General features: G+C 36.7%; 1 protein-coding gene across 1 annotated transcript in view; it reads left to right on the top strand.

Moving 5' to 3' along the window:
• The first annotated feature begins 6184 nt into the window (after positions 1-6184).
• Positions 6185-12669, top strand: part of LOC123868082 — a 169358-nt gene continuing 162873 nt past the window's right edge. The window contains exon 1 of the mRNA XM_045910434.1: positions 6185-6538. The gene's annotated coding sequence lies outside the window, so the exon portion shown is untranslated. The remainder of the gene's footprint in view (positions 6539-12669) is intronic.

Raw genomic sequence — 12669 nt, 5'->3', positions numbered from 1 at the left:
CGACAGATTCCGTGCAATCGTACAAGATATAAACTTTTATGTACAACACTGCAAGCTAATTATAAACAGTGCCATCTATGATTTGATTTAGTAAACTCATTTTTTATTTGTTCGTGAACACATTTTAATTTGTTTGTGGTGTAGTCCAAAATTCACGGTTTCGAATTTTTTTCATTACTTGAGACAGAAGACATCAGCTACCTACCTTTCATGATTCTAGAATCTAGGTCAACGGGAAGTTGTCTATACTTAGGTGTTGATTCCCTTGGCTTGACAGACAAACAGACAGACAGACAACGAAGTGATAAGAACTATAAGGGTTCCTTTTTACCTTTTTGAGGTACGGAACCCTAAAAATTAATATAACCCTGTAAAAGAGATGTAATGTGCTTTAGACGACGCGTAAGTAGGTATAATTTTTTACCCTGTATATCTTTGCTTTACAACAATTTTGAAAACAATTACACAGTATAATTTAATAGATAAACATTTCATTATTGACGATAAAGATCAATTTCAACATCCGACTATCAATTATCGATGTTATGGATTGCGATGTTATGGATCATTGTAGAACAACAAAGTATGTAACATACAATCACGTACACGCTCTTGTTTAATCTCTCTCTTGGTTTAGCTGGAGACACGTTCCCTCATACCTGATGTACTGTTAGATCCACAGAATTCATAATAAGTATAGAAATAACAAAGAGTCCTGCGCTTGTCGCCGCACAGATGTGTTGTGGAACATCAATGCACGTTACTGTATAAATTACAATTCACACATACATTTATATTTAAATGCTAAGTGTGTTTGTTTGCTAGGTTTTCACGGTCCATCCGTATAACCAATTTTGTCAAAAGTTGGCACACATACAGTTTGCATACCGGGGATGGACATAGGTTACTTTAGTTCTGGAAAATCAAAGAGTCGGCGCGGATTTTTTCGAGAATCTAATTCCACGTCGAAATCGCGGGCATGATCTAGGTAGTTTAATTTATATTGCTTTGGATTCTACATGCAGGTCGTGGCTTCAAGTATTTGTATCCATACTACCCTTAGTCTCTAACTTTTCAGGAGACACAATACAAATAGCTTTGTTTGAATTTTATCTGGGTGGATAATATTTTACTTTCAGTCATACATTATGATACATTTAGCGACTGTCTATCGCTGATGCTGAAATCAAAATAATATGTAGTACCCATGATGTGCTTTCAAAATATGATTTCTATTAGAGCGAGTCGTTAAGTATGGGGATACGTTCATTGTACCGTTATTAAAGACGAGATAACATTTCTATTACCTATTTAGAATTCCGTGGCTCCAAAGCATGCTTTATACTTAAACAGCTGAGTACATAAATGCTTCATTACAATGAGGGAACGCGTTAGATGTTAGAGGATCTGCAGTAGGGAATTATATTATAACTTGTATAAATACCTACTTATCTTCTCATAGGTACGAGATCACACTAATATTATAAAGGCGAAAGTTTGTGTGTATGTGTGTGTGTATGTTTGTTACGCCTTCACGCAAAAACTACTGGACGGATTGGGCTGAAATTTAGAATGGAGATATATTATACCCTGAATTAGCACATAGGCTACTCTTTATGCCGGAAAATCAAAGAGTTCCCACGGGATTTCTAAAAAACCTACATCCACGCGAACGAAGTCGCGGGCATCCTCTAGTAACGAATAATTCAGAGGTGTATGGCCTAGAGTTGCGAGTTGCGACTGACTGAATAAAACTCCATGCATCATCATCATCATGATCAACTTGCCAGTCCATTATTGAGCACAGACCTCTCAGAATGAGGAGGGTTTAGGCTATAGTCTACCTAGCTGGCCCAGTGCGGATTGAAACACGTTTGAGAACATTATGGAAAACTCAGGCATGCAGGTTTCCTCACGATGTTTCCCTTCACCATTAAAGCTAGGTTACTTAAAATGCACATAACTTCAATAAGTTACAGTTAAAATACCACTTTATCACTGCTTTTTAAAACTCCATTAAGTAAGTCTTATTAAAAATAAATTGAGATTTCTCATAAACACTGTTAGATAGTGATAAAATATACAATCTAAATATTCTCATGGACTCAGCGGATGTTGCGTCGAGATAGAATGCAAATTTCCAGCGCCATTTCTCTGCAATGAGACTCAAACATACGGGTTATGTAATAACTATAAAATGGTCTAGAGAAATGCAAGTGTGTTTATTTCTTACCGACCCAAAAAAGAAAGAAGTTCTTAATTTTAAGAGGGCTCTCTCCGTCACTCGTTTCATACAATCGTAGTTCCAAAATCATTTGAATATTAAGCAGCCAAAGTCCATGAAATTTTGCAGACATATTCTAGAAATTAATATGTATGTCTGTGGTTTTCCAGATTTCTGTTAAAATATTCGGTTTGAAAGTTACGCGGTCTTAAACATTTTCATACAAATCTTTGAGCCCCTGTAATTTTAAAACTACATATTTTTAGAAAAATCTAAAACACCACAGACACAGATATTAGTTTCTAGAATATGTCTGCAAAATTTCATGGACTTTGGTTGCTTAAGAGAGCATTCTCCGTCACTCGCTTCTACTCGCTTCATACAATCGTAGTTCCAATTTCATTTGTATATTAAGCAACCAAAGTCCATGAAATTTTGCAGACATATTCTAGAAACTAATATCTATGTCTGTGGTTTTCCAGATTTCTGTTAAAATATTCGGTTTCAAAGTTACGCGGTCTTAAAAATTTACATACAAATCTTTAAGCCTCTGTAATTTTAAAACTACATATTTTTAGAAAAATCTCAAACACCACAGACACAGATATTAGTTTCTAGAATATGTCTACAAAATTTCATGGACTTTGGTTGCTTAATATTCAAATGAAATTGGAACTACGATTGTATGAAGCGAGTGGAAGCAAGTGACGGAGAGAGCCCTGTTAATATTCAAAATAAATTGGAACTACGATTGTATGAAACGAGTGACGGAGAGAGCCCTGTTAAGTCAAGAGTGAATAGGCATCCTCTAGACAAGCGCGCTCCATTTTAGGCTGGATCATCATTTGCCAGCAGGATTGCAGCCAAGCATTAGTCTATAGATTTAAAAAAATCGACGCGTAAATATGTTCTATGGTATTAAAATTCATCATCATGATCAACCCATCGCCAGCTTACTACTGAGCACAGGTCTCCTCTTATAAAAAAAATTCAAGAAAAAAAATCGACTTCAATAACCACAAGCACTAAAAACTAAAAAATAATTTAATTTATTATTGAATAACATATTTTGGAGCCGTTCACTCTTCATAATATTGTTTGTGACTCCACATGGGCATCTCATTGACCGTAGATCAGACCAAAGAACATTTAGAAAATATAAATTCCCAAATTCCCCGTGCCGAGAATCGAACCCGGGGAAGACCTCAGCGCTCGCCAGGGAGGTCGTCAAAGAATTTTCCTAGAACTGATATAATTAATGTGAAGTGGAGCCGGAAAGTCCTTGGGTGGAGACCGCGTTTGAGCAAGCGTAGTGTGGGACGCCCTCCAGCACGATGGACCGACGACATACAGCGGCTGGCGGGAAGTGGCTGGATGAGGAAGGCTGAGGACCGGGTGTGGTAGCGCTCTTTAGGAAGGCCTATGTCCAACAGTGGACGTCCACAGGCTGATGATGATGATGATGATATAAATTACCTGCCTGAAAGGCTCAAGCACTACATAAAGCTTCAAGATAAGCGCATCGGGCTCGCGTTTCACTAAACCGTGCAAACTAATGGTTATTACATAAAGAGTCTATTTAAGTCTCATTGCTGTGAGGTGTGATGGTAATTTCGCATGCAATCTCGATCCACTCAGGTCTTTTATATGAACACTTAACGTTTTAACTGGTTTACGGTGAAAGATTTTGTTTATTAAATAGTGGCTTTTGCTCGCCCGTCGGCTATTATATTAGGTAGATATCTAATTTATAGCCTATGTTACTTCTGAATAAAGTACCTGTCAAATGGTGAAAGAATTATTAAATCGGTTCAGTAGTATCACAGTGTATACAAATATTTCCTCTTTGTAGTATCTAAGATTAGTAAGTATTCTATAGACGAGATGCAAATATCTGCAACTTCATCCGCGTGGATTTAAAAATCCCGCGGGAATGTTTTGATTTTGCGAGGTAAGGAGGAGGTTTTGCCTATTAGGTATCCATACTAAAATTCACGTCTATCGTTGCGGCGTGATTGAAGGACAAATTAACAATCAAATGCATTTTCGCATTTAAAATATTATTAGTAAGTAAGTAGGTATATTATACACTTTATTCTAAACTTAAAGCAGATTTTTGCCACGGAAGGATCTAAGATAACCTTTCTCTGGCATTTTTACGTGCGCGTGAATCGCATTTTATGACGTGAAAATTGTCGATCATAGATATGAAATGACAAAACTTTTCACCGGAAGGTAGAAGTATGTTAAAAATATTGGTAGATATTGATGGCAGGATTTAACTGCGCTTAGTTACTGTCTTTTTCTGGAAATTGTACGCGCGACGGACGCACGAGACCGACATCAGCGTAGGAATCTAATCATGCGTTAGCATTTTTGTATTGACCTTTTCAAATTCACTGAAAAAATAAACAGAATCAGGAATCAAACCATCGGGATCTCAGATTACGGAATCGGGAATATTGTGAGTAACCGTACCACTTAGACGGGTAGTTAAGTTGACCGACTTATATGGCTAATACGTACAACAAACAGCCAGTATAACAGTAAAAAGATTGAAAACCCAACAAGGCCACGTATTAAAAATAAACACAAGGTAGACGTGTACGAGTATAAACCTACGTACAAAAGTTATGAACGCTTAACCTAGATTGCACGGTAAAAAATGTATCGCTTACACGACATGATCTTGCCGTGTCTATGACAAATGACACCGATTAGAGGTTTCGTCACCATTTCACCACATATGCCGTGACATTCCACATGTCGTTTGTATAGCGAAATAAACTTGAGTCTTGGCAGATGCCCGTGACTTTTGTCAATGGAAAATGTATTGTGAAATTTCCCTTAGTTCACAAAAATAGTATAAGTACCTAAGTTTTGTTTTAGTTACTGGATTTAGGTTTTCATAAAAATCTCGTGGGAATCTATGATTTTCCGGGATAAAAAGTTGCCTATATCAATAACCGGCATGCAAGCTACCTCTGTACCAAATTTCATATAAATCGGTTAAATGGATGGGCCTTTAAGAATCCCGTGGGAACTCTTTGATTTTCCGGGAAGCCTATGTCCTTCCCCGGGATGTAAGCTAACTCTGTACCACATCTAAATCGGTTAAACTGTTTGGGTCGGGAAAAGCTAGCAGACAGACAGACAGACAGACACTTTCGCATTTACGAGTATAATATTAGTATGGATTAGTTATTATTAGATGATGCCCGCGACTTCGTCCGCGTGGATTTAGATTTTTCAATATGCCATCAAACTCTTTGATTTTCCGGGATAAAAGTAGTATTCGTCTACTGGACGCAAGCTATCTCTTACCAAGTATGTAGATGATGCCCTTAATGTAGATCGGCTAAATAGTAATTTTTCTTTTGACGAGCGATAAGAAGTCTCAAGGATTTGAAAATTCAATGAAAATTCATTTTTCCGAAAATATAGACTACTACTGATGATAAATATGACAGAAACTGTGTATATTTTTCTGTAGTAATATATACTTATATGCAAACTGAATAAATTTTCAGACGGTATTTTTTATCAAAGCAAAACAAAGCAGATTTAACTGAAACAATTACATAAATATGTAATCTCATTCATCATATTATTATTCTTTGGGTAAGTACAAACAATATTTTACCTGTACTCACAAATTGTATAAAAGTTTTGCCCTACTTCAGGCGACTACAGTAGATACGACTTTTGAACTTTTCCTTTGCAAAAGTAATAAATTGATTAGATTTTTTCCCATTAAACTTTTCCGAAGTTTTTCCGCAGCCTCAGCCGCAATAGTTACAAAAGTTCTGAAACTTTTATGTTCTTACAATAAACTCCTATTGCGGCAAACATTCAGTACAGTTGCCATGCAACAAGAAATTCTGCAAGGAAACCGCTGGCTGAGGTTGTTTGCGAAACAGGCGAGCGCCGCGAAGGTGAAGGTATGGCTTCGCGCCAGTCGCTTTGAGAGAGAGGCAGGCGTACGACGCTTGCGCGCTTACCTTTGGCTTACAACTGACGTCGCGCGCGCATGCTATTCACTTGTACATTCTAAAATTATTATCATACCCACTTTTCTCCCACAATTTTCCGAAAGTGACATAATTAATCGCAAATCCACAAGTTCGGACGAAGTGTGTTTCTGTGACAGACTTTCCCAGTGTGTGTTTAAAGAAAATTTTCTTATTTTTCTCTCGTCATTTGACACACATATCGTGTAACGGTGTGGAGATCTGACGATCCATCGACTCGCTAAAATCTGTGTGTTTTGTGTATCTCGGAACAGTGTGCCGGAATTTTAACGGACTTGCCTAAGCCGAGGTAAGAGCGGATGTTTACAGTTATGCTTTATTGTATAACTCGAGAGTTGAGAGAAAGCACTCTCTTATGAATCTTATGATAGCTTGCGTTTAAGATTTTCATTAGCGCATAATAAAACTGTGTGAAACTATTGCATTGTTCCACAACTACTCTACAGACTACTTAATAGTATTTTAGAACACACCCACTCGGTGTACAATATTTAATTACTGTTTTTTATGTTCATTAGTTTCTGAAACAAAACTCACACATTGAGATGATAAGAAATCTAAAGATTCATATTTTTTATTTTGTGCATGTTATATTAAATTTTAGTTTCTAATTTATTTGAAACGTTTAATGCCTAAGTTTTGCGACCTACCTACCCTATTTAATTACAATTGAGTAAATGACCGAATTACAAAGCGTAAACTCGGTTTTCCATATTTTGTTTTATGAATAAAATGTCAAAGATTAGAACTATAATGCTCTCAAAGATTAAGAGATGTCTATAGATTCGGCATTAAGTATATATGTAGTGTCATTTAAGTTTAAACTTAGTGTCAGTCAAGTTAAGTATTTGATCACGATGAGAAAGTTCTTCAGCGCGCGGCCAATGGACCATATTCGCTTCGATGAAAGTCTCAATAAAACGCGATAAACGCTGTTGCAAGAACAAAAAACCAGACAAGTGCGAGTCGGACTCGCACACGTAAGGTTCCGTATAATAGTACCTACTACAAGAAATAACACTTAGATTTCTTTTGTGATGCAGGTAACCACAAATACACAGTTTTCGGATTTTTCCCTTTACTTGTGCTACTTGCTAAACTTGATTGTAGGTCAACGGGAAGTACCCTATATGTTTTGATACCCTTGACCGGGTCTTGACAGACATCACAGACAGTCAGTCAGTCAGACAAAGACACAATTGAGTGAAGCTATATGGGTTCCTTTTTCTCTGGAGATACGAAACCCTAAAAATGCTCAAAACACGTTTTACTAAACTGCTGCATGTCTGTAACTCAAAAACTTGAACGTTAGTAAGGTAACAATAACAGCTTGCTGATATTCCACAGCTGGGCAATGACCTCCACTCTTATATAAAGAAAGTGGGATATGGAACTGTCTACTTTAGGTACACCATGTTGCTCCGGTTAATTAGGTATCTATGAGTTACTTTTTAGACTAGCGACCAACTCCGGCTTCGCACGGGTAGCTTATTAGAAATTTCGAAGGAGTCTCTAATTTTTTGGAAATAAAATATAGTCTATGTCACTCAAGAACAATATAGCTTTCTACTGGTGAAAGAATATTCAAAATCGGTTCAGTAGTTCCAGAGATTTCCCCGTACGAACAAACTTACAAACTTCACCTCTTTATAATATTAGTTTACATAGGTAGGTATCAGATACTTAGTATATAGGTATTTATAATCATAATCATTTATTTGCTCAAATGTAGGTTAGCATGCATATGTATATTTATACTTAGGTACCAATTATTATTTTTCTAATAGAGAAACAGTGAGATTCTTGCTGGCTCACCTCAGTAGAATATTCATTCTGAATCGGTAATAGGGTCACAGTCGCAGTGTAAGAAACACTAGCTGTATGACATTAAATAAAATAAAATGATTAGGATTTTAAGAGTAAGTTCGTCTATTTTGTTAAATACTTATATTATCATGTGGCCGTCGTTCGCGTTCGGTTAGTATTGAATCTACACCTAAATAATGTGACTTAATTAACAATAAGTCATATTCATAGACGAAAAATGAATATTCATAATGTATATTTGAAATTTTCTAAGAAAACGCCGGGAGAAAACCGTTTAGGAACGGGTTTGCGTCCAGAATAAACAATGCAACGGGTGAAAAGGTCCCTGACTCATCTTGCTACGTGCTTGACTCCTCAGGCTTTTGTTCGGAATATATTTACCTTTTAAATAAGTCGAACCTCATTTTGTAAGCAGATAGACTGCCGTATTTTATGTACAACCGAAACTCAATGACTGCATTTGTTCGAAATCTTTTATTTTTAACCCCCGACCCAAAAAGAGGGTTGTTATAAGTTTAACGTGTGTATCCGTGTATCTGTGTATATGTGTATATGTGTATCTGTCTGTGGCATCGTAGCTCCTAAACTAATGAATCGATTTTAATTTAGTTTTTTTTGTTTGATAGGCTTGATCGAGAGTCTTCTTAGTTATAATCCAAGAAAATCGGTTCAGCCGTTTGAAAGTTATCAGCTCTTTTCTAGTTACTGTAACCTTCACTTGTCGGGGGTGTTATTAATTTTTAATTTACACTCGTTTGAGAAATAAGTTTGAGGTTTTGACAGTTTTCGTATGGTATCTCGGTAGATGCAATTGACGATTCAAAAATTCTTGTAAAAGTTTAATTTAATAAAAATATTTTAATTTTAATTTTTGAATACTTAAAAGCAGGAACTTACAGAAAAGCAGTAACTTACAGGAACGGGGTTCTAGTTTTTGGTAAATATTGTAAGTATCTTGCTATACTACAATCGAAAATGCAATGACTCATTTTGGTAAAAATGTTTTGATTTTCATAAGTTTTAAAATTCAAAAACTTGTAGGTAAAATCGGTCTGTCGGAATTACGAAACTTCCATTCGCGCATGCGATCAAGTCGCAATCTTTGATAATGGCTGAGTTTATGGGACCTACCTTACTCTTACTAAAATTGAATTTTAGCCAATCATAGCGCGAGAGTGACAGCAAATAACCAGGATTGCATAAAGTTCTATTGCTGCAGCACATTTAGTTATAAAGTTTGCAAAATCAAACAGTATATATATTTTTTTCAAAATGTAAACGTTCATAGTGCGTTAAAAAACCCAATTAGGTACTATCTCATCTCACCCCATCATCGATGGCCCACTACTGAACATGGTTCTTAGAATGAGAATGGTGTGCGCAATTGTAGTTCACCAACTCACTGGCCAAGTGTAAATTGGCAGACTTCACACACTTTTGATATGTTGGGAACTTCAGGCAGGCAATTGATTTTGAAACCATCCAACCAGAGTGCCCCAAACCGGTTCTATTAGAAAGGCAATAATGCGAAAAGATATTTTTTAGTATAGTAAACGCCGAGAATCCGCTAGTTTTAGTTTAGTTGTAGTCTATTGAAATAATATATAATATTATGCTTAGAAAAGAAAGTACATATATTGTTTCAAAGATACAAACAGAGAGAGGATTCTGCTAAGAATAAAGCCCTTTTGGTAGGAAATCGGGTAATAAGTTCAGTCGTTTTGAATCCTTTTTATAGTCACAAAGAATATCCTATTCCTGGATCTGGAATTGAAAATGGCATAATATTCCTTGTAACGAGATGCGCTGCAACATTGTTAGAGAGTCTCGTATTACATGCCATGTCGGTGTTTTATTTTTGCCTTATTTGTGTGTAATCGAATAGCTACTGACAGGCTTTCATCAGTATCGTACAGGATATACCCACGATTCTGTCTACGTAAAAAGATTACTTATCTTGGATTCGGTGGCTCGCCAAGCTAGAAGACTCATTGGTGACGAAGCACTGATGAATACTAATCTCCAAAGTTTGGAACATCGGCGCAAAGTTGCCAGTTTATCGGTATTCTACAGGATTTATGTCGGAGAGTGTGCACAAGAACTCTTTGACCTTTCTACCATCGTACTGCCAGGCATCGTCAAGGTCTGCATCCATGCGTAGTCAAAATTCCTCGATTTGCTTCCTCTCTTCTAATCCGAACCGCTAGGATATGGAACGCCCTTCCGGCATCAGTTTTCCCTTCCACCTATAATATGGGTACCTTCAAGTCAAGAGTGAATAGGCAACTTCTAGGCAAGCGCGCTCCATCTTAGGCTGCATCATCACTTGCTAGCAGGTCTGATTGCAGCCAAGCGCTAGTCTATATAACTTAAATGGGGATAAACGTAGACCTGGCCGTAGACGAACATCAACATGAGTACAGGGTCACTGTTTAGGGCAGCGGTAAACAAAATCCAGTTAGCCTTATTGATTGCCAACCTCCGATAGGAGATGGCACTAGAAGAAGAAGAAATTTGGATAGGTGGGTAGATATTATGTGACAAAAAAATATATTTTCTAAAATTGCTAAAACTGCATATTTTACGTATGTATAATATCTGTCACTCTATAAGTAGACACAGTGAATAAAAATAATTTGTAGTTCGTCGACAAAATTTCTGAAATTGAGGATTGGTTTATGATCATAATTCGTTTCTAAGGAGCGAGGTCCGGATACTTTTCTCATTATGCGACAGGTTGAGATGGCAATGATGTGCGTATAAGCATACCAGAAGTGAACCTCAATAAAAATATAAGAATGTATAAATATAACCCTTATTTGCATGATTAAGGCTTGATACTCAACAAAACTAAGATAACGCAATAATAACAGATTGATAAAACACGTCCGCACACTAAGATCGACCGAACTAAAGTGAGCAGAACTCTCGCAGGCCATTTTCAAGATAGTTTTCCGAGGTGGCGCCACGGTTGCGTTCCTAAAAACATTACCAACAGATGTCACGTGACTTCCGTTCAAAAGCGCGGCAAACATGTGCGATAACATGCGGGTGTGCAGGGCGTCTCCACCCCGTTTGCAATCTCAACCTGTCGCGTACTGTATACGATACAAGATCAAATCGAAGTGCATGTGACAATACTTTTTCATGTCTATTTCAAGGCTTTTGCATCGGAAAAACAAAGACCGCGAGAAAGTGTTGTCGCACTGATCGTACTAGGACTACTGGTAGGTAAACTTAATTTTAGTTATAAACTAGTTCTGTTTATTTTATGCAACGCTAAAACCATTTGCAGTTCGAAAGCGTACGGTCTAAACCAATACAGCCTGACCTAGAAAAGCTAGTATCTATTTCTATTAGATAAGTTTACTGAAAATTTATCCAGAATCACTTTATCTGATTATGAATGTTACCTACTGGGTTGCTAGATGATACCTGCACCCTCGTCGGCGTGAGTTTAGGCATTTTGTAAATACCGTTTGGGCTTCCATTTTTTAATTTTTCTCAATTTTTTGTTCTTCTTGGTAGGAAAGGCATTCCGAACCAGTAGTAGATGCTTATGACGATTCAAAAGTAATTGTAAAAGTCCAACTGGATAAAAATATTTTGAATTTGAATTTGAGATAAAAGTAGCCTATGTTCATCTCCAGGATGCAAGCTATTTTCTGAACCAAACTTCAAAGTTGATAAAGCGGATGGGCCGTAAAAAGGTAACAGACATGCAGACACTTTTTTTTTTTTTTTAAATCTGGCTTTACTCTGATTAGCCAATGTCAAGTTTGTGATATTTTTAAGTTATTGAATTTATACAAGTATGGACCCCGTCTGCGTCGGCGCCCGCCGACACACGCGCGGCGCCCCTTTAGAGCGCTTCCCAGTCAGTTCCACCACCAAAAAATACCAACCAACACAAAAACCAGCCACTCTTAACAAAAAAAAAAACACTCCAAACAAGCACAGCACGCGCGCCAGCAAACACCATCACAGACGAAGTCCATGCAGACACTTTCGTATTTATAATGTTAGCATAAACTATTGATGAACCATTTCAACCAACCAACTAAGGCTTTCCACATGAATTTTCACATGCTATTTAACATGTGAAAATTCATTCAAGCCTTTTCATAAGTCACACTTAAAATGCTACGTAGGTAAATAGCCGTATCCATACTTAAAGTAGCCTGTGAAAAATCACGAATCTAAATTTTTTTGAAAATAAGTAATTATTTGCAAATTTGCAAGCTGTATGTTTTAATATATTAATCAGGCTAATAATATTCTTTAAAAAAATATAGACAGGTACGTACCTAGGTAAACAGGTTAAAAGAGACTGGTCATAACTAAAAATAAATATTAAAGTTCTATAACCTAACATTATTATTTATTAATGTTCATAATTGACCCGTGACCTATCGTACGCAACGTACATCGTAAACTTTGTTGCAAGTGAACAAGTTTGTATTTACTTGACTTTTAGATAAGCGCAGTCATTATGAAGACACCAGACGAGATGATGAGATATAAATCATTTTTCTAAATGATCGCAACTTTGTCACATATAACTTTGTTTTTATTTAAAAAAGGAAA

The sequence above is a fragment of the Maniola jurtina genome, chromosome 9 (assembly GCF_905333055.1).
Source record: "Maniola jurtina chromosome 9, ilManJurt1.1, whole genome shotgun sequence".
NCBI lineage: Eukaryota > Metazoa > Arthropoda > Insecta > Lepidoptera > Nymphalidae > Maniola > Maniola jurtina.
Note: the sequence above shows the minus strand (reverse complement) of the source record. Positions and strands in the feature narration are given on the sequence as shown.